The sequence below is a fragment of the Lonchura striata genome, chromosome 5, assembly GCF_046129695.1.
Source record: "Lonchura striata isolate bLonStr1 chromosome 5, bLonStr1.mat, whole genome shotgun sequence".
NCBI classification, from domain to species: Eukaryota; Metazoa; Chordata; class Aves; order Passeriformes; family Estrildidae; genus Lonchura; species Lonchura striata.
The window spans coordinates 39993016-40015356 of NC_134607.1; the positions used below are offsets into that span (position 1 = coordinate 39993016).

Genomic DNA, 22341 nt, shown 5'->3' on the forward strand with positions numbered 1-22341 from the left:
TATCTGCCTGTAAGAGCATATTTCCAGATTCATGAAAACACAAACAGGGAAGCTGCCCAGGTAGGAGCCTCTGGGATGACAGCTGGAGTAGATGGGAGAAGGAGGAGGAGGTGACAGCAACAAGACCATAGGTTTAATAGCTGATTCAGGATTAGGCTATGATTTTACAACTAGTTCTGTTGACTCTGACAAAACAGCTCCTACCATAAGCCCACCTCAACAGCTATTCTGAAAACCAGCATGATTTCCTAAGCCCTACTTCTCAAAGAGACTACATGGTTTCCTTGCAACAGTTGTGAGCTATATAAACAATGCCTTATTACACCCTATCTCAGTGTATAGATTTTAGATCTCCTGTTGTATTAAAGCTTTTTAAAGTTTTAAATGAGACATGCATGTGAGAACATCTATTCCCTTTCCTTCTTCTTATCTGTCCTCCCTCATTTAATTGCTCTACTCTTCTCCCATGAGAAAAAATATGTGTGCTTTTGAGAGCAGGATCCTGCATTCAACATGCTGTCATTTATTTTGTTCTTACAGTAGTTTAAGTAATAAATGCTGTTGTATATAGGTGGAGCCACTCAAGGATTACATAAGATATTCATTATGTGAGACAAAAGGTCAGCCTGTTTATTCATTCCTGGAGGACTAAGGAATGAATACTTGTGTCACCAATGATGATATCAATTCCACTGCTAAGAGTTATGATTGTGACTCTAGGATTTTGGTCATATATAAGTAAGAGGGTAGTGGTATTTCTATTTGCATTAATTTGAAAAACTTCTGTAGCAGACAACATTTTATATAATCACTATTTTTAAATGTATTTGATATGTCAGGTTACATACACTGGAACTTTGTATGCCTTTTTTTTTTCTATGCATATAACAGTTCTCTTCTACCCATATAATTATTTGGTGTAAGTAAGGTTCTCTCTTCATAATATTAATTCCATAAAAATATTTACACACTGACAATAAAGAAGCAAGTTTACATTTTCTATCATTTTTTTCTTTCTTTCAAATCTTTTCCTAGGAATGGGGCAAATTTCTAAAGTAGACAAGATTGTGGACAAAGAACCCATAAAGATTTGCTTAAACCACAGTAACAAATTGTTTTAACATTGTTTAATCTTTAAATACATTGAATGCATATAATGTAACTAAATAAAGTGTGGGATGAATTTGCAGAAATTTCAATATTTGGGTTTTACTGGATGTGACCATATAAACAGGATGTAATGTTTACTTACTATAAAGCCCATGTTAAGGACACCGTAAAACAATGTTTTTCAAATTGCAATTAGTTAGACCAGGAAAAAGGCAAATAGCACACCAGCTTCTTACAGGTGCAAAACCAGCCTACTGAATTCTGCTCTGAAAAAATATTCCTGCAAGCATACAACCTGCTTTAACCTGTGTATTTGGAACAAGGCAGAGATACGAGATTTTTGTTACCTGGCACCAGCTCCTGGAAGGTTAAAAGGTATGCAGAGCTTTCTCATCTCCAGTGAGGCACTTGTTGGTAGTTACTTGCATTTCTATGAACCTACACTTTTGCCACAAGGCAAGGAATCTTAGCCTTATTGTCTTGACAGCCCTTGAAACCTGCTAGCTCACCTCTTAAGCCTAAATGAGATACCCATTACAGGAAGCTCCCACCCTGCCTCATCTGCAGGCTGAAGCACAACCCTTCCATCAGGAGCTTGGAAAAAGGCAGCTGAAGACAAGAGCGCTTGGCACAGGCCAGAATATGCTCCTCAGCATGCTCCAGTGGCACAGCAAGTAGGAAACTCCCCTGGAATGCAGCCATTCCCCACTAGCTTGCTTGGGCAGCTTCCTGATCAGAGTTTTCTGTGAAATCCACTCCCACTTCTCCTCCCACACTGCTAAGGAAGCCTCTGAACCTTGAGCTGGGCTGTGACTTCCTCCAGGCAAAAGGCATCCAGAATTACGCAGTGTGATGCAGAGCAGAGGAACAAATAATCTGTCTCCAGCATTTCAGCCATAGAGTAAGTGGGGGTGGAAGCATTCCTATAATGACCTGCCTGTTAACACAACTCCAGAGGAAAGAGTGACCCCCATCCCAATTCATGCTGCTTGAGATTATTAAAAAAAAAAAAAAACAACCAAAAAAACAAAACCAGACAACCAAACAGGATATCAATTCATTACATTTAATGCCTCTGCTAATTTATTCTCTAATCTTTATCTGCAATATAAAGCCTTCAAAGGCCACTCCATCTGTGCCAAAACATGGTGCTACTGGTTGCTATAAGGACCTACAACTGCTCACCACTGCTTTGGGCCATCTGCTCTTTTGTCATTTTCACCTACCTGCCAACAACATGCTAAGGAAAACATGGAACTGGGCATTACACAAATAACCCAATTGATATGAGGGACAGAGATAGAAAATGGCACAATGTTTGGAGAAAACAACATGGCTTAGAAGTTCAGGGTATTTTCCCCTTTCCTGTACCTGTTGATTCATCACACCTATCTTTCTTCTCTCTCCTTTATCTAACACATTTGCAGCTTCAGTCCAATCTTTTCAAGTTCCTCACTGTTCCTGAGAAGGAGCATAGTGGTAGGAGGTTCAGAATAAGAAGATGAGGTTGCTCCTCTGTTCACATGCAAGTAAACAAATTCACAGACAAAACTTAGCATACATTATATAATGACATGCAGTCAGAATTTGTACCCAATATGGATTTGGTACAACACTTGGAAAATTGTTTAGAATCTGTCAGCCAACTTAATCTAAAAGTTCTGGAGCTATTTGAAAAGCAAGCTTGCTAAAATATAAATATGGCTCTCATTAGAGCCATTTTTCAGTAAGAACACCGAAGGCACTTATTGCATTTAAATGCTGAATGCACCACTGACTCATGTATCGACCATGACCAGTTCATACACAGTACAGTCCCCATACACACAGTTGGCATTACCAAGCTGGTAACTTACAGTAAACTCAGCAAGGCTGAGTTGTTGTCCCAATTGCAAATGCAATGCAAACTGCACTGCAAAATTCTTTTTAAGTGCCTCAATTCACTCTCAAACAAGTGAGGAGAAATATCAAGGGAATGTGAGGGTGGGATCCATCTAATCCACCTTGACATATCTACATCAATGAAGTTTAGAGAATGATTCATCTGACTAAAAGTAGATGCCTGCTTTAAAATGAGTTGACTCACTTTATGGATAATATTGACTGTTTTGACTAGATCCCCATTGACCATGACTTTAAGCCTATCAGCTGCCTCTACACACTCTAAAACAGGAGAGAAATTCATTGAGTTTGCCTGAAGGCTAGGGATATTCCAGGACATGGTCAAGTAAACTAGTAGCTAATATAGACTGTCTTCCAATTCTCCTTTTAGAGGAAATATCAATGATTCTACAGAGACATCACCACAGCAGAAATTATACCAAGATAGTATAGGTAGTCATTAAGTAGGCATTAATTAAAAATGAGGGGGAAAAAGGATATAGAAAGAAATTATTTATTTTTATAATCTTCCGTAAGTATAAAGATGTATTTTTTACCATGTTGTTTTATACTGTGCATATGCATACCAACCATATATATACACCATTCATGAATATTCACTAAGAATCAACAAAGTATTTTTATGTAATCAAAATCCTGGCACATTAGGAAGATCGTATGTTTGATAGTTTGCAGATTATATCACAGGCTTTAAACTATTGCTTATAAAAATATTCTGATCTTGAAATTTCAAAGCTATTCAAATAGAAATAATTTTCTGAACTACAGGAAAAAAGACTTATAAGTGACAACTTTTTTTTTAATAGAAACATATTCTTGTGACCAGCATGTGAGTGATGCTTTTAGTATATGCACTGAATATGGCATGGTTTTTGGATCATAGTACCTCTTTGAATACAAAACTGAAGAGCAACATAGTTTTTCTTACAGAGCATGATATAATTTAATCCAATGGTTGAAATCTGATAAATACTTTTTCCCTCCCCATTTGAAAAAATCTCATTTCCCCTTCCCCATAACTCTATTAAAATATAAGCCAGCATGTTGATTTATCCTCCTTTCACTGAGGAAAGGAAGAAGGTCTATATTCTAACTGTTTTACCATAGAGAGAGAGGCATTATTAAACAAATGACGAAATGCTGTATTTAAGACAAAATACAAGAAATATTTTCAAGTTACCAAAAGTTAAAAATAAGAAGGATTTTTTTTTCTTATAAGGATTGTGATTATCCATTCACTGGTATTTGTCCTGTTACCTATCCCTGTGGAAGCTGCTACAAAATGGTGAATGATTACACTAGAAGAAGGAAAAATCACATATTCCATTAAATATGTATAATATTTATTTATTTTTAGTGACACAAAAAGTTTTCTTATAAAATATATAGAATTGAATCAGTCATGAAGAGAAAATGACTTTTTTCCCAAGCACTATGTATAGAATGTGCATACTTTTTAACAAAACACTGATGTATATTACTTTTCATTCTATACAATTATTCCTGTAATGCATGCCTACATTTACAGCCCTGCACAACACAGAGTGCAGCAACATCACTTTCTCATATAATTTTGCTAATGCTGAAGTTAAGCAGTGTCTGAAAATAGAAATTAGCACCAGCTAGAGAACAACTACCATCTAACTCCTAAAAGGTGCCAAATGCAATCATGTACACTAGCTACAAGTATGCATTCACTATTAGCAGATAGGAAACTCACGAATGAAAACAACAATTTAAAGTCCTGTAAACAATAGGGCCACTCCAAAACATCTGCCACTTCCTATAACCTCCAATCTCATCTTAGGACAACAGGAAAGAAAACATCCCTCAAAGCAATCCTGATCAATCATCCTCCTATGTCTTTCATGTCTTCAGGAGAAAAGCCTGTACTCTTTGAAAACAGATCCATTCTTTTTTAAGTTGACTATTAAGAACCAGATTCAAAAAGATATTCAGGCCTTAGGGTTCTTCATTGAAACTTGCAGTTCTCAAATGAAAACTCAGCTGCCATCTTTCAGTGTAGAAATGCGTAGGTGCCTCATCTTTGACACTAGAGCTCTCTGACAATAAGGGTTCAAGCAGATCTGCAGTGGCAAATTTATTGCCATTTGCTGGTCTTCGCTCCTCTTCTCTGATGGACAGGTTGAAAGTGATCCCTGTAAGTCTGCTATTTCAATTCCTCATTCAAAGCATCTTGCTCAGTCAGCTTTTGAATTTCTTCAAGGTCTGAGATTCCACAATATTGACTGGAAGTCCATTCCAGCATTTGATTATATTAACAATGAAAATGTTTTTCCTTACAGGCAGAATTTCCTGTATTGCAACTTGTGTCCATTAGCTCTTCCCCTGTCACCATACATTTCCAAGAAGAGTTTGGATCTCTTTCCTATATTCACACTGTCACACTTGGCTCATACACACGTACTTCAGCCTGTGTGATCTTAGTGACTCTGCTGTATTCAAAACCATGTGTCTGTCTCTTGTACTGGGCAGCAAAAACAGTACTCCAGAAGCAGTCTCACAAGCACCAGTGAGAGGGAACAATTACTTCCCTAGACCTGCTGGTTACAATTTGCTAATACAATGTGGGATGAGGCTGACCTTGTTTGCCCCAACTGCCAACTCATACTCGTCATGTTCACCAGTACCACAGGTCCCTTTCTACAAAGCTGCTCTTCAATCAGTTCATCTCCAGCACGTGCAAGACTTCTTACCTGTCTTTGCTGAGCTTGGTGAGACTCCTGAAAATACATTCCTCCAGCTCGTCTTGGTTCCCTCTAAGCAACACCCCTGCCCTCTGGCATATCAACTCCTTCCCTGAAGGCTGGTATGATCCATAAATCTGCTGATAGTGCAAGCTTTCCCATTAGATCAGATCATTAGCAGTGAAGACACCAAACTGCATTTACCCCATAATCTGTTCCTGAGGAGGACTGCCACTAGCAACCAGTTGTGGGATAGACTTTATACTGCCAATCACAACCTGTCTGGCCTGGAATTTCAACCAGTTTTCCATCCACTTTGTAATCTGCTTATCCTGTCCATATTTTGACTGGTAGGATACTATCAAAGACCTTGGGAAAAGCTCTGCTAAAGTCAAGGTAAACAACCTGCACTACTCTTCCCTCATCCATGGAACCAGTCCACCTCAGAATGATCAATCAATCAGATTTATCAGTGGCAATTTGCCCATGGTAAGTTCATGCTGCCTATTTTTAATCACCTTCTTGCAATTCATGAGCTCAGAAATTATTTCCAGGAGGAAAAAATCTTCCAGGAGACTGAGGTTAGAGTTCTTAGCTTGTAGTTCCCTGGATCCCCTTTCTCAGCCTTCTTGAAGACGGGTATGACATTTGCCTCTTCTATCCATCATGGCCACTCCACTCACCACAGTGAAGTGGATGGGTAGCACACTCATGCTGCCATTGGCTAGATTTCATATTTGCAGTGAGTCTAGCGTGTTCTGTTCACCCATACTAGCCTTGCACCTTTGCTTACCTTTCTTGATTTGGAAGGAACCAGTTCTGTGTCTTGAGAAGGTGAAGTTCAGTTAGTTGTGCCAGGGCAACTGACTGCCTTTCATGTGATCCTGTCCAGCAGATTTCCAAACAAGCTGAAATCTGCCTTTGGAAGTCAAGACTTGCAATTTTATTAGTTTTCTTGTTTATCTCACAATTTTAAACTATACAAACTCAAAGTTGCAGCCAAAGCTGCCTTCAGCCTCTACACCCTCAGACAGATTGTTCATGAGTAATAAATCCAGCCAGGGCATCTCCTCTAGTTATCTCACCAATCACCTATGCCAGAAAATTGTCATTGCATTTTCTGCACTTAATCCATGTTTCAAGTGCTGACATGTTTGGAACCTGGTGTTCCATAGAACAAGGAGCTGCACTTTCAGTTTTGACAGCAGAGATCTCACTTCACTTCCAGAAACTGAATATCCTTATCACCTGCCACAGGGAATCTTGGGGAGAAGGCTCCTCTAGCACACCTGTAGTGCTGAGGAATACTGTGGCTCTGATGCAAAGGGCTAGTAACATATCCCAAGGAAAACGTGATAAGGAGGTTAGAAATGTGGTGCCAAGGCCTCTTGTGACAAGTGATACTTTCATCACCTCTGCTGAGGCTAGGAGTAGACAAAGAGACTAAGGGGATATTCTCAGGTTGTTGGTGCTAGCTCTGGAGATGAGCAGAGCAGTCCTATTCATTATGAGTCCTATCCACTCACCAGTGTCCAAGGAACACACAGCACAACAAGACTCACCAGTACCAATGCTGGCATGTTTGCAGTCACTTCATGTAGGCTTTTACCAGGTGCAACGGTACTGGATATGACTCCTTGTTGCCATATTTCACTTGCCAGTGAGATTCCTTTATAATTTCATGTGTCCAAGAAGTCTTGAAATAGTGTAGATTAGAGCTGCTTCCTTGAGGGAAGACACTTTAGGAGAATGGCCCCATATGGATTCTGCAATGAAGAGTTTATCAGTTCACAGCTTCTGTTATTTAATGTGGCCATAGAACTCTGAATTTAATGATGTCTACATAACTTTCCAATTCCGTAATTCTGCTGTTCAAGCTCCTGAACTCTTCTTTTTCTAAAATAACGATGAACAGAAATTATTTATTATTTATCAGAAATACATGACCTTCTGAGCAGTTAAGGCTTTTGGTTTGTACAGATGACAGGACCCAGACTTTTTAAGCCATTATGAGTGAAAAGCTGCCTTTGGAGAAAACCTGTAGAGGCACATCCATATCTTGAATATCTAATAAACAGAAAACAACTCTCTCCCTGTCTGATACTCACCTCAGCACTGTCCCCAAGAGAAATTTGTGTGGGGCACTCCTTGAATCATATCCTACACAAAAGAGGGAAAAGTCTTTGAGCTTGAGTAATGAGAAATTGTTGGTCCTGGAGGTAACAGAGTCTCTGACAGGAAGCATTTGCATTCTTAAACTAAGTTAATGCCATGCACAACTTTATACATTAAAAATCCTATCATGTTATTGAAGATTTCACAAATATGTTTTTATATTACAGAAAAGTTCTCTTGAAATAGAAAAATACTCTGTGGAAAACAGTTTGGTGTCAGTCGAAGAGTCATGTTTAGTATCGCCATTTTTAATAATTAGCTGGTTCTGATTTTTTTTCTACCATTTAAAACAAGTAAAACATCAAATAGCTATTTGGAAAAAAGGGTGAAAAGGATTTGAAGGATCTTAAGTGAAATTTAAAACTTTAATGGATACTAAATGTATGTGAAACACCAATGACTACCGTTAAAGAAAAATGGTGATGCTCCCCTCCTAATTCAGTCTTGGCAGTTCTGAAGCACCTGGCTCCTTTTATTTTACATTAAATGCAGAACTAGGACCTGGTTTAGAAGGGAACTGCAGTAAAACAAGAGAGAAATTCTATCATAACAGCAAGAGCTTTATATAGTATTTCTCAGTTTCATGTGAAGCACAACAGCTGGGCTAGGAAAGTATCGACTTTTAGCTAAAATATGACATTTCCGCTTTTAAAAAAGGAAATATAAGTGATCCTGTTCCTTCATTTCCATTCCTGACTTCCCATATCCCCTGCTTTACTCTCATAATAAATGCAGATTCTTTTTTATAATGTTTTATTGTAAAAAAAGATTTTTTCATTGAATAACATTAATTTACTTAACTTTGACTACTCTGAGCTACTCAAGGTCTAAACTGCACATTTCTTTTCATTCATATGCAGAGGCATTTGACTTGTTCCTCTCGAGCCTTCCAAGGCTTTCAAGAAATTTAAAGTCATATCTGTACTGGGACTCTTACACAGGATTAGCCATTGCGCTATTTATTATTATTATTTCTGCGCTATTCTGCAGAAACTGAGCCATTAGCTGTTGAAGACAGGGGAGGTGTAACGATGATGATGCTGAACTATTCTGGGCTCCAGACAAACCCTTCTGCATCACTGGAATGGTAAAATTTCCACTGTGAGCTGTAAGAAGAGCTACCACTCCCCATTTTTCTAAAACACGGCATGGATTTGATATAATTGCATGGGGAAGAGAAGGAGTTCTAATTAAAAATCAACAGTTAAAAGTCTGTACTTCTTTTTCAGTTGCTTAACTTTACTGTTTGCAATGTAAAATTATAATCTGGGAATAGCTACATTTTCATTCTCACTTCCACACTTATGGGGGTGTCATGAAACTCCAGATAGATATTCTGTAGCTCCAGTGGCAAAATGCTACTAAGAAGAGATGATACTAAGTGGAAGATGGAAAGAAGTCTAAAATGGATGAGAATTACCAAGAGTTAAAACTGATGGATCTATAGGAGGGCAGCAGTAGACAAGACAGCATTTTGGTACTTCAGCATTCAGGTTTAATGCTGACTGAAAACATTAATCTTACCAAAGTAAAGCCTGTGATGTCCCTCTCATCAATAGGAAAACATGTAGGAAGCATACCACTCCTACAACATCCCTTATTTGCAAGACTTAAGATGTGGAATTTATCTCATATATGCATTTATTTTAAAACTTGTCCATATAAAAATAAAGGGGGGAAAAAGGTATATAGGTAAAGAAAATCTAAATATGGATGTGCCATGGTTCATAAGGTCCTGTATTAGATTCTTTGTAAGTGGAGGAGAGAAACTTATTTCCAAATCTCAGTCTTGAAAATACTCAGCAGGCTCTCTTATCTCTTTATGCTCAACTTCTCTCCATTTCCGAGGCTTGCAGACTCCAAATTTTAGGTCTTTGGATAAAGCACAAAGTTTGGGGCAAAGAGACTCAAAGCTGGCAACAGTAGGAAAATTAAAATGGCTGTTATCAGTCAAAAAGCCTTTCCTAACTAATTTTTGTATAATCTGTGTCCATCCCACACGGACATGCTGCATATAATACAAAAGTTAGTTTTCTATTTCTGTTTTCTTAAAAACACCACAAGACCTCCCCTGAAAAAGAAATAAGAGCACAATTAACAATTCAGCCAGGTGCACTCCTTTCAAAATGCCTGTGACAACTGGGCTAAGCAAACTAGAGAAAATATTTATCAAAAGATACCACCACTTTATCATCCTTTTAAAGAGCAACAATGAAGTGCTAGCAGCACCTAATTGCCTTGACTTCAGATTTCTTCTACTCTCTCACCAGTGATAACAAGGGGGACAATGTTGTTGTTACCTGTTGTTACCTGAATAGTGTAGGTGCTGGAGCCTTTGAAGAGGAAGGAGTCCTGTCTTTCTCTGATTCTTATTTCTACATTCTCTTGCACTGATGCTGCCCTTCATGCAGTGGTAGCAAGTCCATTTAAAAGACATTTTTTTATCCTGTAAATTTTCGGCTGAATTATTCTTTATTTATCTCTGTGTTGCAGTACAGGTGTGTGAAATGCTATTGGCAAGAGGAAGGAACGGAGAAGAGGATGAAAATGTATGATGTGCTTCTTTTTTGGAGGCAGCACCTAGTTTAAGCCATGAAGAAATTATAAACAACTTGTTCTTACCTAACTACTACCAGTGATTCTAGAAGTTGCCATCAGTTTTGAGTATTTAGTGCATAACTGTAGAAAGCTGTTCTGCTGGAGGGTAAAATTATCACTAACATTCAGAAGCTAGCTACCCAGACTACAAATGCTACAAAATTCATAAGCAACTAGTTTGGCAAGTCAACTACAGCATTAAATTAAATTAACATCATTAGCTAAATTATTTACCTGCATGTTTTCAGCATCAGGGATTTACCCAAAATCTGTTGTTCCTATAAGGCAACAGCACCATAAGAGACCTGTGTTGGTCAAGAGGACATGTGGATACTGCGCACACATATTTTCATGTCTCAGAGGTGATCCATTAAAACAACTGCCTCCTTAGTTACATTACATTCCATATTTTGAGGAGATATGAACTTTTATATCAAAACTTGTCCTATAAAAGAGTTGGGAGTTGTCTGCTAAGACTTTTCTTCCCCAGAGGTTTAAGGGGCTCTTAAAGAACATGGAATATTTGTCCCCAAATAATTTTATGTATGCAGAGTCTCAAGTTAATATATAATCTGGCATGTAACTCAAGAGTTACTTCCTGTAGTAGCTAGTTTGTGGTAATGACATATCATTTCTGTAGATTGTGTAAACTGCTGGCTCTGTTTTCATACTTCTATAAAATCTGCTTGCAGAGTTTGTACTTCTCCTTTCATTACAACTAGGCAGAAGTTCAAACAACAAAACTTTATTGTTCATATCTGTAAGTTAAATAACAACTGCAAAGTAAAAAATGTTTTTAAACCAATATAACAATGTGCAAAACACTGCTAAGTTCTACTGAAACTACAGTGTACTTTCAGAAGTGACTAATGTGCAAAGAAGTAACACAAGTACCGTTTGCTTGCAATTCTCCCATCTCCTCTTTGTGCACCCTTATTTCTTGTCCAAGTGGTTCATCATGGAGTATATGAGACAGAGCTTTGTACGGCTAAACTCTGGGATCAAACACTACAAATATATATACATTCAAACTGCACTTTCTATCTTATATTCAGACCAAAAAATGTTAACAATATATTTTTCTCTTCCAACTTTACAAAAATGCTGAAAACTCATGTTTTAGAGATCAAGATATATATGAAGTACTTTAAAGTTGTAAACCCTTACTAAAAGTTAATTGGCAACATTGCTGCAGAACATGAACTCAACTGGTGAGTTTCTTTGCAAGTATCTTTACTTACCATCTTTGAGTAGTGAATTGGCAGCAGTTTTGTCCAATTAATTTTGACATGAATGAAGGATGAGACAGTGAACTGTTTAATAGTACTTAAGTCCTGACTGCTTTTAAACATCCATAAGACATTACACAGAATACTAGTACTCCAGTTTTAAGAGACGAGCCAACATTTTCTGAGAAACGATGCTCAACTCCTGGACTCCAGTTCCAACAGGTATACATGTATATACAAACACTTTTAGGTAGGTGAATTCAGGTCTTGGAAGTAATGCTGGGAGCTGTGACTTAAAGAGCTCCTGTTCTCTGGCTGATAGGTGGGGGCACCAGCACAAAGAACAGCGCACAAGCAAGGCTGGTACAGTGCTGCGTTTGATAGTTTGTGTTCCAAATGTGCCACCCAAGATAGCTGGCCTACAGTGGCCTCTCCTCCTGACACACCCAGGCTCCTGCACATGCCTAAATGTTAAACTTGCCATAATTTTATTTGCATTTACAAAGCTGTGGGTGTTAATATTTATAGCTATTCCATATTAAAGATCAGCAAGCTTTACTAAGGCAACAACTAACCAATTAGGTGATCAGTAGCTTTGTTCTAGCTAATATTCAAAATTGTTCATAACATCCAGTGTACAGTACTATGCTGTGGCAATGGACAAAACTCCACCAGACAGGACACCCTACTTTCAAAACACAGAAATCTGCAGTGTTTCAATGTGCATGACACCTTTATAAAAGGCTGTGTGACTGCACAGCCTGTTTTGTCATGTACTAAGTCAGGGGGAGATGTGCTGAGATACCTAATAGGCCACATAGAATCCTGCTAGCCAATTTTTCCTTCAGAAATTTGCTAACATTACATCCTCTCATTTTCCATGAAAAGATGGTAAAGAATATCGAAGCTGCTTCAACAATTTGTTTGCAAAGTGCCTGATTCTCTCCAGCTAGCACTGAACCAGTTGCAGGCATATAGAAGTCAGCTTCACTAACCTCTATACTTAGGAACCACAACTGGTCATTGAAACCAGCAAGAACAAACAAAAAGTAAGTCTTTCTTTCTGCCTCTTCCAAAAAACAGACTTTTAGTGACCCTCCATTACAACAGATGTTCAGTGTATCATCCAAATACCCAGTGGAATATTCGATGAAAAGTTTTTTTACACAACAGTATTACTGAATTCAAGCCAAAAACCTCTTTATTATACAGTAATTGTAGAAGATCATATACTGGAATTGGAAACTCTTCCCTCTCCCCAACTATAGGTTTGGGGTGGGTTTTTTTTGTTTGTTTTTTTGGGGTTTTTTAGTGTTCTTTTAGGGTTGTTTATTTGGTTGTTTTTTTTGTTTGGTTGGGTTTTTTCTGGGTGGGGGGTTGTGTTTTCCCCTTCCCTCAAGAAAGAGGCATGTGACCATGGAGTAGCCCTTGGTGTTCTAATCACAAGACATGTCTCAAACATTTTGTGACAATGAGATGTGGAGGGGGTAAGGAGAAACAAAGCAAACAGCTGTGTAAAGCTCTTCTATCATTCTCAGACCTAACTGAAGCCAGTAGTAACAAAGTGAAAACAGAAAACCCCTTCAAAATTACAAATGTTAGCCATTCATCAGTCAGTCCTTTCTTAAAACTTAAATAAATAAAAATTTAAAAGGCAGATAGCACTTACAAGGCTAAGCCTTTGCTAGCAATGAAGCCACCAGAACCTCCTGAACAGAGATTAGCAAACTAAGTAACCTTCTGGGAATTCTCCCATGCCATTCAGCTAGGTAACAAAACTGTTCCATTCTTCGACTGTGGTCCAGTAACAAGTTAGAACTGGATGTGGTGATCACAGCTCTGCACAGTAAAGGGATACAGTCTGAATACTGCTAAAGACTCATTCAGCTGAAGCTGAATACAGCTTCAGCTACCCAGAGACCTAAACCCATTGGAAGAAGCCAGAACCAAGAATTACCACTGCAAAGAATATTTTTTACTACTTAGAGTAGAAGTACAGGACTTGCTACCTTCCTCTCATGTAATGTCTCTGTACTGGACAGTGTTATTCTGAATAATAAGCATTATATTGGAACAAGCTAAGTATAATAAAGGATAGCTGACTTAGGATATGTTTTCAGGTTTGAAATTCAACAGAGCTTCAAGTTCTAAGACAGGTTATCAGAAGAAACAATTGAAGATAGGCTGGTTTTTTGACTTTATTACTACCTGAGTTCAAGTTTTTCAGGCCACGTGTCTGGCTCAAGCTGATGTTTTCAAAAGAACTTTTTAACAAAAATTCAAGTGTGAAACTGAGGAAGGAAAAAACCTCCCATTTTTACTCAAGTACAGGAAAAAAAATCTCTTAATGTATCTGAAAAGGCCTTTACTTTGAAGAGAAAAATTGAAATTTAGGGGGAGAGTAGCCTTTGAATCAGAGATATGCCTTTTGGGCAGTTTTCCTATTGAACAATGTGATAAAGCTAAAAGCTCTTAAATCTCAAGCTGCACATGCACAGCAAAAAATAGTAATAATGAAAAATATATTAAGAGCTAGAAGCTGGGTTTTCTGAAAAACCTGTGGCATCAGCAATGCTGCAGGTTGGTCCTTGCAGAGTTCCTCCTGCCTGAGGCAGCAGCAGGGATATTCAGGCTGGGGCTCTGCTGTGTTCCGTGCTCCCTCTTCTGGCACCCAGGCCCCACCAGAAGCCAGCGGCAGCCTCGGGGGGAGGGAGGGATAGGGGATGTTGGGAGGCTACCGCAAATGCATCCTGTTGGGTACACACCACTTCTATTTCTGTCTTTATCAGGGATTTACAGAGTAGCGAGTTTCTTGTATCGAACTGGAGGCCTTTAGCAAAGTGCTTCTCATTTTCTGAGCTCCAAATTCAAGCCGCTGGAAAATAAATGCAGAAATATGAAGGAGAATCTACCGTAGGCACACAGCCTGCTCAGCGCTGCAAATGCTCTGAGGAACAGAGCATCCCAATAACGCTGCACTAGGAAAAGCCCTAATAACGCAGACAGGACCACAGCATGTACCCACAAATTCAAAAAAAATCCTAGTGCTGAATTTAACACAGTTCTAAAATTATGGCTAGCACTCCTACTGCTGAACAACCTCTACCCTCAAATAACCTGTACATTACATTCAGTGAAACTGTGCTTTGATTAAATGAAAACCAACCCAATTTAGCACTCATTCTTTTATTGAATCCCTCTATGCCTTAGTTTTCTCAGCAATATAGTGATGATAATGCTACTAGTTCAGAATTTTGGGTACTCATTAGTATGACCACTCAGATACTCTCCTAATGATTACTCTAGAAAAGCCTGCAGGAAAAGCAAAAAAAAAAAAACCAAATATGTATGCAGATAAACACACTAGATACAGAGAAATAACCTTTCTATTTTTTTTAATTCAGTGAGAAGTTTCCATCTCCAACTGAAGGATTGTGCATTAAAAAAGTGATGGTATAATTAAGGATTATCATGATACACATGCATGATGTCACAAATGAAAAGCTTAAGCAATGAGCACTGAATTCTTCAACTTAATTTTCATATATGTTAAGGTTTGCATGTAATTATACATAATTTTATGTTCAGATGCAAACAGAAATTATCAGATTTTTATTTAATGTCAAGAACTCTCTGGCAAAAAAAAAAAAAATAGTAAATTGAATGTCTATGTGTTTTTTTCTATAACTAAATAAACTTATCCGGAGATTAACTTGGCTGCAGCTAGTTACCCAACTATTAAATAAAACAAAACAAAACAAACCCAACAAAACAAACAAAAAACCCCCCCATCTCTGAAAACTTAATTTGCATATTTTGGCAAAAGGAGATGATTCCTTAGAACAAAAATTAAATTACTTGGGGAAATTCACACTATCAAATACATACTGGATATTATATACATAATTTCTGTATATTACTGCAAACAAAACACAAACACTTGACTTAAGGATACACAACTCCATTTTCATAACTTCTAAGCACAATTAATTCCAATGGAACACCATGGAGGCTCTGTAATAGCTTGGTAACCTCTCAAAGGAAAAACTGTGACATTATTTAATTTTCCTAAAGCAAAGTGAAGAATGAGCCCGGACTTATTAAAATAGAGGTAACAGATGAAACACAATATTCTCAGGGTTTTATTCACAGACAGACTTATTTCACTTTTATTGTCTTATAAATCTAGCCAAACTTGTAGCATTAAAGAAAAAAAAAATCTATTTTGACTTTGTAAAGTATCACTAGAGAAACTTTGTGAAGTATGAAACAAGACAGGAAGAAGTTTCATTCTGAGAGATCACACTGTAAGTTCAGGCCACTCCTGTTTATGCTAGGGAACTTACTACAGGCAGTCTGTGGTGTAGCATGTGATTCAATCCACCAGGAAGTTTGTGTTCAACAAACTGGAATAAAATACTTAAAACAATAAAGAAGTCTAATTTATCGATTTGTAATAAAGCGTGTATAGTACTTAATATTCCCAAATCAGCAAAAGATAGAAATAAATTTTAGGATTAATGCATCCTAAGGAGACCCATATCAAAAGTCACCTGTGACACTGCTTGAAAGCACACAGAGAGGGAGTTGTCCCACTCAAAATTATCAGATTTTACTCCCTTTCTCAAATCCCCACTTTCTTTAATCTCCCTTTTTTGTTCTTCAGCAGGAGTGCTAGATTTTTTCCAGTTTCTTGACTGTTTTCTATTCCATGCAAGGGAGCTTCATGGAGGGAAGAGACCTTTCCCCAGAGTGCCGTTTCCCCACTCCGCACACAATCTAGATAAGGACAAGGCTAAGCAGACTGGCTTGCGCAACACGTTTGAACACGGCTACACCCCAAATACCCAGACTGCACTTTTGCCTCTTGGTAAAGGGTTAGGGAACTATGCTCACTCTTCTTTGAACACTATTAAGTGCATCTCAGCTCAGAACCAGACACTGGTCCTACTCTGTGCATCAACTGCTCTTAAACATAAAGATCTCTTAAGCCTCAGAAGCCCCAAAATCAAGAACTGATAGAAGATATATATATATATATGTATGCCATTTCTACATTTTCCTAAGCAATCATCTTGCGTACAAAGAGAGTTTGCAGGAAGATTCCGGGTGAGACAGCTCTCACATTAAGGTTCAAAATTCAGAAGTAGTAACAGCTCTGCCTAATAAACATTTTTATAATATCTGGAGATTAACAGTCACAGATTCCCCTAAGAGCTTTAAATGCTATCCTGTTTCTGCAAGCAACAGGAACTGATACTCAACTACATTTGATAACTCTTTATAGTAAACAACTTAAAAAACTATTTCTCATTTGCTTTTTTTTTTTCAGTTATATTAGACACAACTGTAGTTTAAAACTTAAGTCCTATGTTTTAAGTGTGATTTTCAAATTAGTTATCACATCAGCATTTGACCAATGCACTCAGTTTGAGGGGATTTGTTTTCCAGTTACTCTGAAAACAAAACCACTTCCTTTTATCTGGGCAACACAACAGATATGCAATGCACCTATCTATCAGCAGTCTGTAAAGCCAAATCCATATTAAGCATATCACCCACAGAGACATTGAGAATCGTAATTCAACAACTACAAATTTCTTCTTTTTAAAGTACATCTGTGGGTATTCATGTGTTCTCACTGCTTTAAGTTCTTGATTTGCTTGGGCAATTTTAACAGATTAATTAGTTTATATGTTATTTGGCCATTATTTATTTTATTTATTATTTTTCAGAAGTGCTCTTCTAGTACGTTATATTGAAATGTATAAATCGTCACATGTATTGTCTGTCCACACATTCACAGTTGCACTAATTACTTCCCTTTTCATTTATGCCCATATAAAAGTTAGGTAAGGCAACTGCTTACTCAGAGAAATTTCAACATAATTTTAGCTACTGTTGACTGTCATTTGAATTGGTAAAAATATAAAGATGAGACAGTGCTACGTGACAATGAAGTATTGCTGGCAAATCTGCAACACTGAGAACTCTCCTACTAGAGGATTTCACCATTTTTACTTATAAGAAACTTCATGAAGTTATTAGGTTTGGTTTTGCTTTAAATTAATTGGACCTTCCCCATCCAAGTAAGACACCATAATTCTTAATCTACAAAAACGCTTTGCCAGATTTAATCTGATCATTTCTGTATTTCTGAGCATGGTTCCTTTTTAACATTCAGAAGAACTCTCTCAGTTTTGCATCTCAATCAAACTTTCACACATTCAACCAGAAACATGAATCACACTAGTGCTATTTCAGGGAACAGTGTACAGCTATAGTGGCAGGGGAAGTGTGCCATCCACCAGATCACACTGACACAGAGGTCATCATAAAGTAACGGGTGAGATTAAAAGTAAAGGTAGTTTACTAAGACCAAATATTTTTTTTTTTTTAAAAGAAAAAACCTGCACCCATTTGCTGTCAGGACATTAATGACTTCTGTGCTACAGACCAATGTTTGCTAGAACACCAAAACATTTTTTGCCATTGAGGCCCTAATGTGCATTACAGTTATGATAACCTAAAGCAGCATGTTTTTTTTTTTGCCTGCAAGAAAATTATATTAATTTGACAATCTTTCTAAACTTACTGCTGAAGTATTGCCAACCCAGAGTGTTAAGAACACCTAAGTCAGGACCCACAAAAGAATTAGGATATCAAAAGTATAGCAGTTTTGAAATCAAGTGGGAATGCATAAATATTTTTACTTCTCCTTCAGTTGCATTTACGGTTTTCCTGCTTTGTGTTTCATACTTCATTGCACAACTGAAAAACCATCAACTATGAAGTGCCTGTAACTTAAAGAGTTTAGATGACTATAAAACTCACTAATTCCAAGAGGTGGACCTTTGTGAAGAACGGCAAGTATTAAAAAATTACAGTACTTACAGATAACATTTTTTAAAGTGTTTAATCAATTTACTTGGGTATTTTCAATAGTATTTATGTAGCCAAATTTTCCCTCTGTTTTACTTCCTGAGTAGTAATACCATAAAGTTGAAATGAGGAAGGTGCACATCCTGTTGGAAGATTTAGGAGGGTCAGAGTCATAAATTATTTAAATAAACAGCTTAAGAAGGTGGGTCTTTTCAATGTAAAAGTGTTTTTAATTTTTTTTTAAGATTATCTAACCCAACCTTCCTGAGGTAGTTAAGTTCCAATAACTGTACTGAAAATTGTGAATAAGTGTGCAGCAGTAGCCTGTAATGCTGGACCTCCACTTTCCCATCTTTGCTATGCTGTTTAGCATTTAATTTCATTCATAAGACCCTTTAGTTATGATTTAATACCGTTGAAGACTAGCACTTAACGGTCTATACTAAGTAGCAGAATCTTTACAAGAAACTAGCACACTACAATGTAATAAAGAATTTTGAAGTATTAATCAGTAAGAAGGGGTAGGGCTTACTGAATAAACTCCCCTTGTTGAAGTGTACATTTGCCACAGCAAGTTAAGCAATGAAGTCTTTGGCACAGCATACGCAGTTATTCCAACACTTTAACATTTTTTTATTAAATATGGTTGAGCTACATGTTGCTAAAATTTGCCAACTTTGCATTTCTGATGCTCTCCTCTACCAGAAGTTCATCCTGTAATTCTTGTGCTTATTTTCAAATTGCACCTCTATTATATACTAGTCTTAAGAGGATTTTACTGGATTCTCTAGTCCATCTAATAGGCTGCATTTTCAAAAACCATGTATATAGCATATGCACACAAACAAAATTAACTTCAGTTTCTAAGGATTTACAGTTTACTGTTTAATACAAGTAGCATATAGCTAGCGATACTAGTTACACTCACCAGAACATAATGTTGCCACAATTCAAGAGCAGCACAAGCAAAAATGGAAATGAGTGAGAATATTTCACCCACCAGAAAGCAAATGCAGTTAGTGGCACACTGACAAGAGCAACCGTGGCTCTCTCCAAAGCAGCAATACTTCAGATAGGTAATAAGCCCAAAATTTATTATTAAAGATTAAAAGGGAAAAAAAAAAAAAAAAAGAAAGAGAAACTGCAACACAGGATACAGCTGTTAGAACAGAACATTCACTTAACACAGCTATACTTAAAAAACTCCAACCAACAGAGAGGCCAAAAACCCATGCAAGCAGCACTGAATAGTGACGATTCAGGTACTGAACCTATCCTGTCTGCAAGAATTCTGTAACATTTATAAACTGAAAGTCACTATATACAATAACATTTACAAATTGTACAGGTTTTATTTTACAAATAAACTCAAATTGCATTGACAAATACTATAGAGATCAATAAAAGGACCTTTTCCTAAATAGTACGATTTTTTCCTTTTCCCCATTTTTGATCTTTGACTCTTTAGTATGCAGCAAGATATTTCAAAATTCAAAAAGATATTTCAAAATATCAAGGTAATTTTGGTACATTTAAAATTATATTTTACACCAGAAATAGGTAATTTCCTTTATTTAATACCATTAAAAAGCATGCATATTAAGACAAGTAGATCAGAAAAAAAATGCCTCAATGCACAAGCCCGTTCTTTCTCTAAAAACGGAGGAGCCCCGTTTGGAAACATGAAACAAACAAACTCGGTTGTGTCATACTAGAATCAGCTTCACAACCTTATCGTAAGGGATCTCCACCTGTTTCAGCTTTAAGCCGAATAACCAAGCTATAACAACCAAGACATCGTTAATGTAAAATAGTAATTATTACCAAGCTAGCATCGCAAGATCAGAGTCCAATACAGACATTTTGTACCTTGGTGCTGGATAATGTTACTTGAAGCATCAGCCTAATAGCCGGTTTATTCATAAGGCACGCACTAAAATGAAACAAACAGTAATTAAGTGCTGACAGTGACCTAGTTAGCTACACAAGGAGCTCGATCGTCCTGTCACTCATTACAGGTTCGCCGGAATCCGACAGGAACGGTCCCGTCCGCCCAGGCAGCGCGGGAGCGGCACGCAGCGCCCCCCGTGCGGGCAGCGCCCCCCGTGCGGGCAGCGCCGCGCTCGGGCCCGGCGTCTCCAGCCGCTCCCGCAGCTCCCCGGTCTCCGCAGCCCCCGGGTCTCGGGGAGCTACGCCCCGGCCAGGGCTGCGCCAAGGCCGCCTGCCTCGGCCTTCGCCTTCCCCTCCCCCCCGCCGCAGCTCCGGCAGTTCCGCGCTGGGATAACGCAGCCTCTGACTCGCTCCCTGCTCGCCTTCACCTCCCTCTCCTCCCTCCCCCAACGCGCGCGCTCGACACTCTCCTCTCGGCGGCAGGAGGGCGGTGAAATCCTCCGCTCTCCTCCCTCCGCGCTCCGTAACGCGAACGAGCCGCCGCCTTCTGTTCCTCAGCCTCGGCCAAGTCGGTGTTTGTTGACAGGCTCTGCCGGGCACAAAATGGGGCTGCCGCTTCCATGGGCGCCGCCATTTTGTGAGGAGCCGCCGCGCTCCCTTGCAGCAGCCGCAGCCTTGTTCGCGGCGGCCGCGGCAGCCCGGGCGCGCCGGAGCGGCGGCTGGGGTCTGTGTAATGGTTGAATAAAGTGACCCCATCTAGGGAATCCCCGGCTGACAGTTACGTAAGGGACCGTGCGCAATTGCTGTGCTTACATGGAAACCCACCTAGCCCTGCTACGCAACTTGCCTGTCCTCCCCTCTGCCTCCCGCTCCCCTCACGGAGCGCCCGGGCGAGCGGTGACTCACCTCTGCCGACCGCCCCTCGCGGAGGGGAGACCCCCTGCTTTTAAGGAATTTTTAAGGCATGATTAAAAACCACCGCCCTCCCGTGAAGGGAGTGTCGACTGTGTGTCTAAAAGAGGGATTTAGCCCCCCAAGTCGCTTGTTTTAAACCTCTCTGATTTGTAATATCCTGGCTTTGGCAGTCTACGCATACTGTAGCTGAAATAGCAGAAGCTCAGAGTGTCAGAGACAGGAGCTGCAGATCAAGATCTGAAGGTCTAATTTTAGGGGGGAGGGGGGAAGGCTCTTAATGCTACCGTGAATAAGACACTATGCATTTCATATTCTGAAATCCACACACCACCAACTTTCAGTACAGAATATTAATTTGAAATTCAGGTATTCCTTCCCCCCAAATCATGAACCCAGGGCAAATCTTACCAAGCTTTATTGTATCTGTCTCTATATTCAAGCTGAAACAACACACAAGTCAGAAGGAAAAAACATATTATTTGAAAAAAAAAAAACAACTGTTTTCTGAAGTTAGTACATAGAGTAAAAAGGAACTGCAGATTTCCTACTTTAAGTGCTCACTGGAGGCCATCATGTGTCGTTGATTCTAAAACACAGCTCCTTACTGACTTTTTTGAGTTCTCTTTAAAAAAACCCTAACCCTGTAGGCCCGATCTAGCTTTGGAATCAATGTGCAGGTTGTGAGGGGCAAATATTCCTTCAAAGTCTCTTAAACGGGAGCAAGCACTCACGTGTGGCTGTTTGCATGCCAGGGAAGGACAAATGCCCACCTGGGCACCCCTTGCTTTACCTGAGGAGCAAGGGTTTGATGGAAGGCACACTTCCCCCCATGGGCCCTTTCTTCCTCTTGTTTACCCCAAGTGTCACCAACCTCCTCTGTGGTCGGCGTGCAGGTCTTCTGGTTTCCCGAGTGGAAAACTCGTCAGGAGGTG

At 38.8% G+C, this 22341-nt stretch overlaps 1 long non-coding RNA gene across 3 annotated transcripts; it reads right to left on the reverse strand.

The window, feature by feature from the left end:
• Positions 1-2559: 2559 nt before the first annotated feature.
• Positions 2560-22055, reverse strand: LOC110479858 (uncharacterized). Of its 3 annotated transcripts, XR_002467013.3 has the most exons (4): positions 21401-22055; positions 20474-20537; positions 7829-7880; positions 2560-2571 (listed from the first exon to the last, which is right to left on the reverse strand). It is a non-coding gene; the product is annotated as an uncharacterized LOC110479858 (long non-coding RNA). The 3 variants fall into 3 exon arrangements; XR_013340015.1 differs by lacking the exons at positions 2560-2571; positions 7829-7880 and adding an exon at positions 3492-7616; XR_002467012.3 differs by lacking the exon at positions 2560-2571 and having other exon boundaries at positions 3492-7880.
• Between the last annotated feature and the right edge of the window lie 286 nt (positions 22056-22341).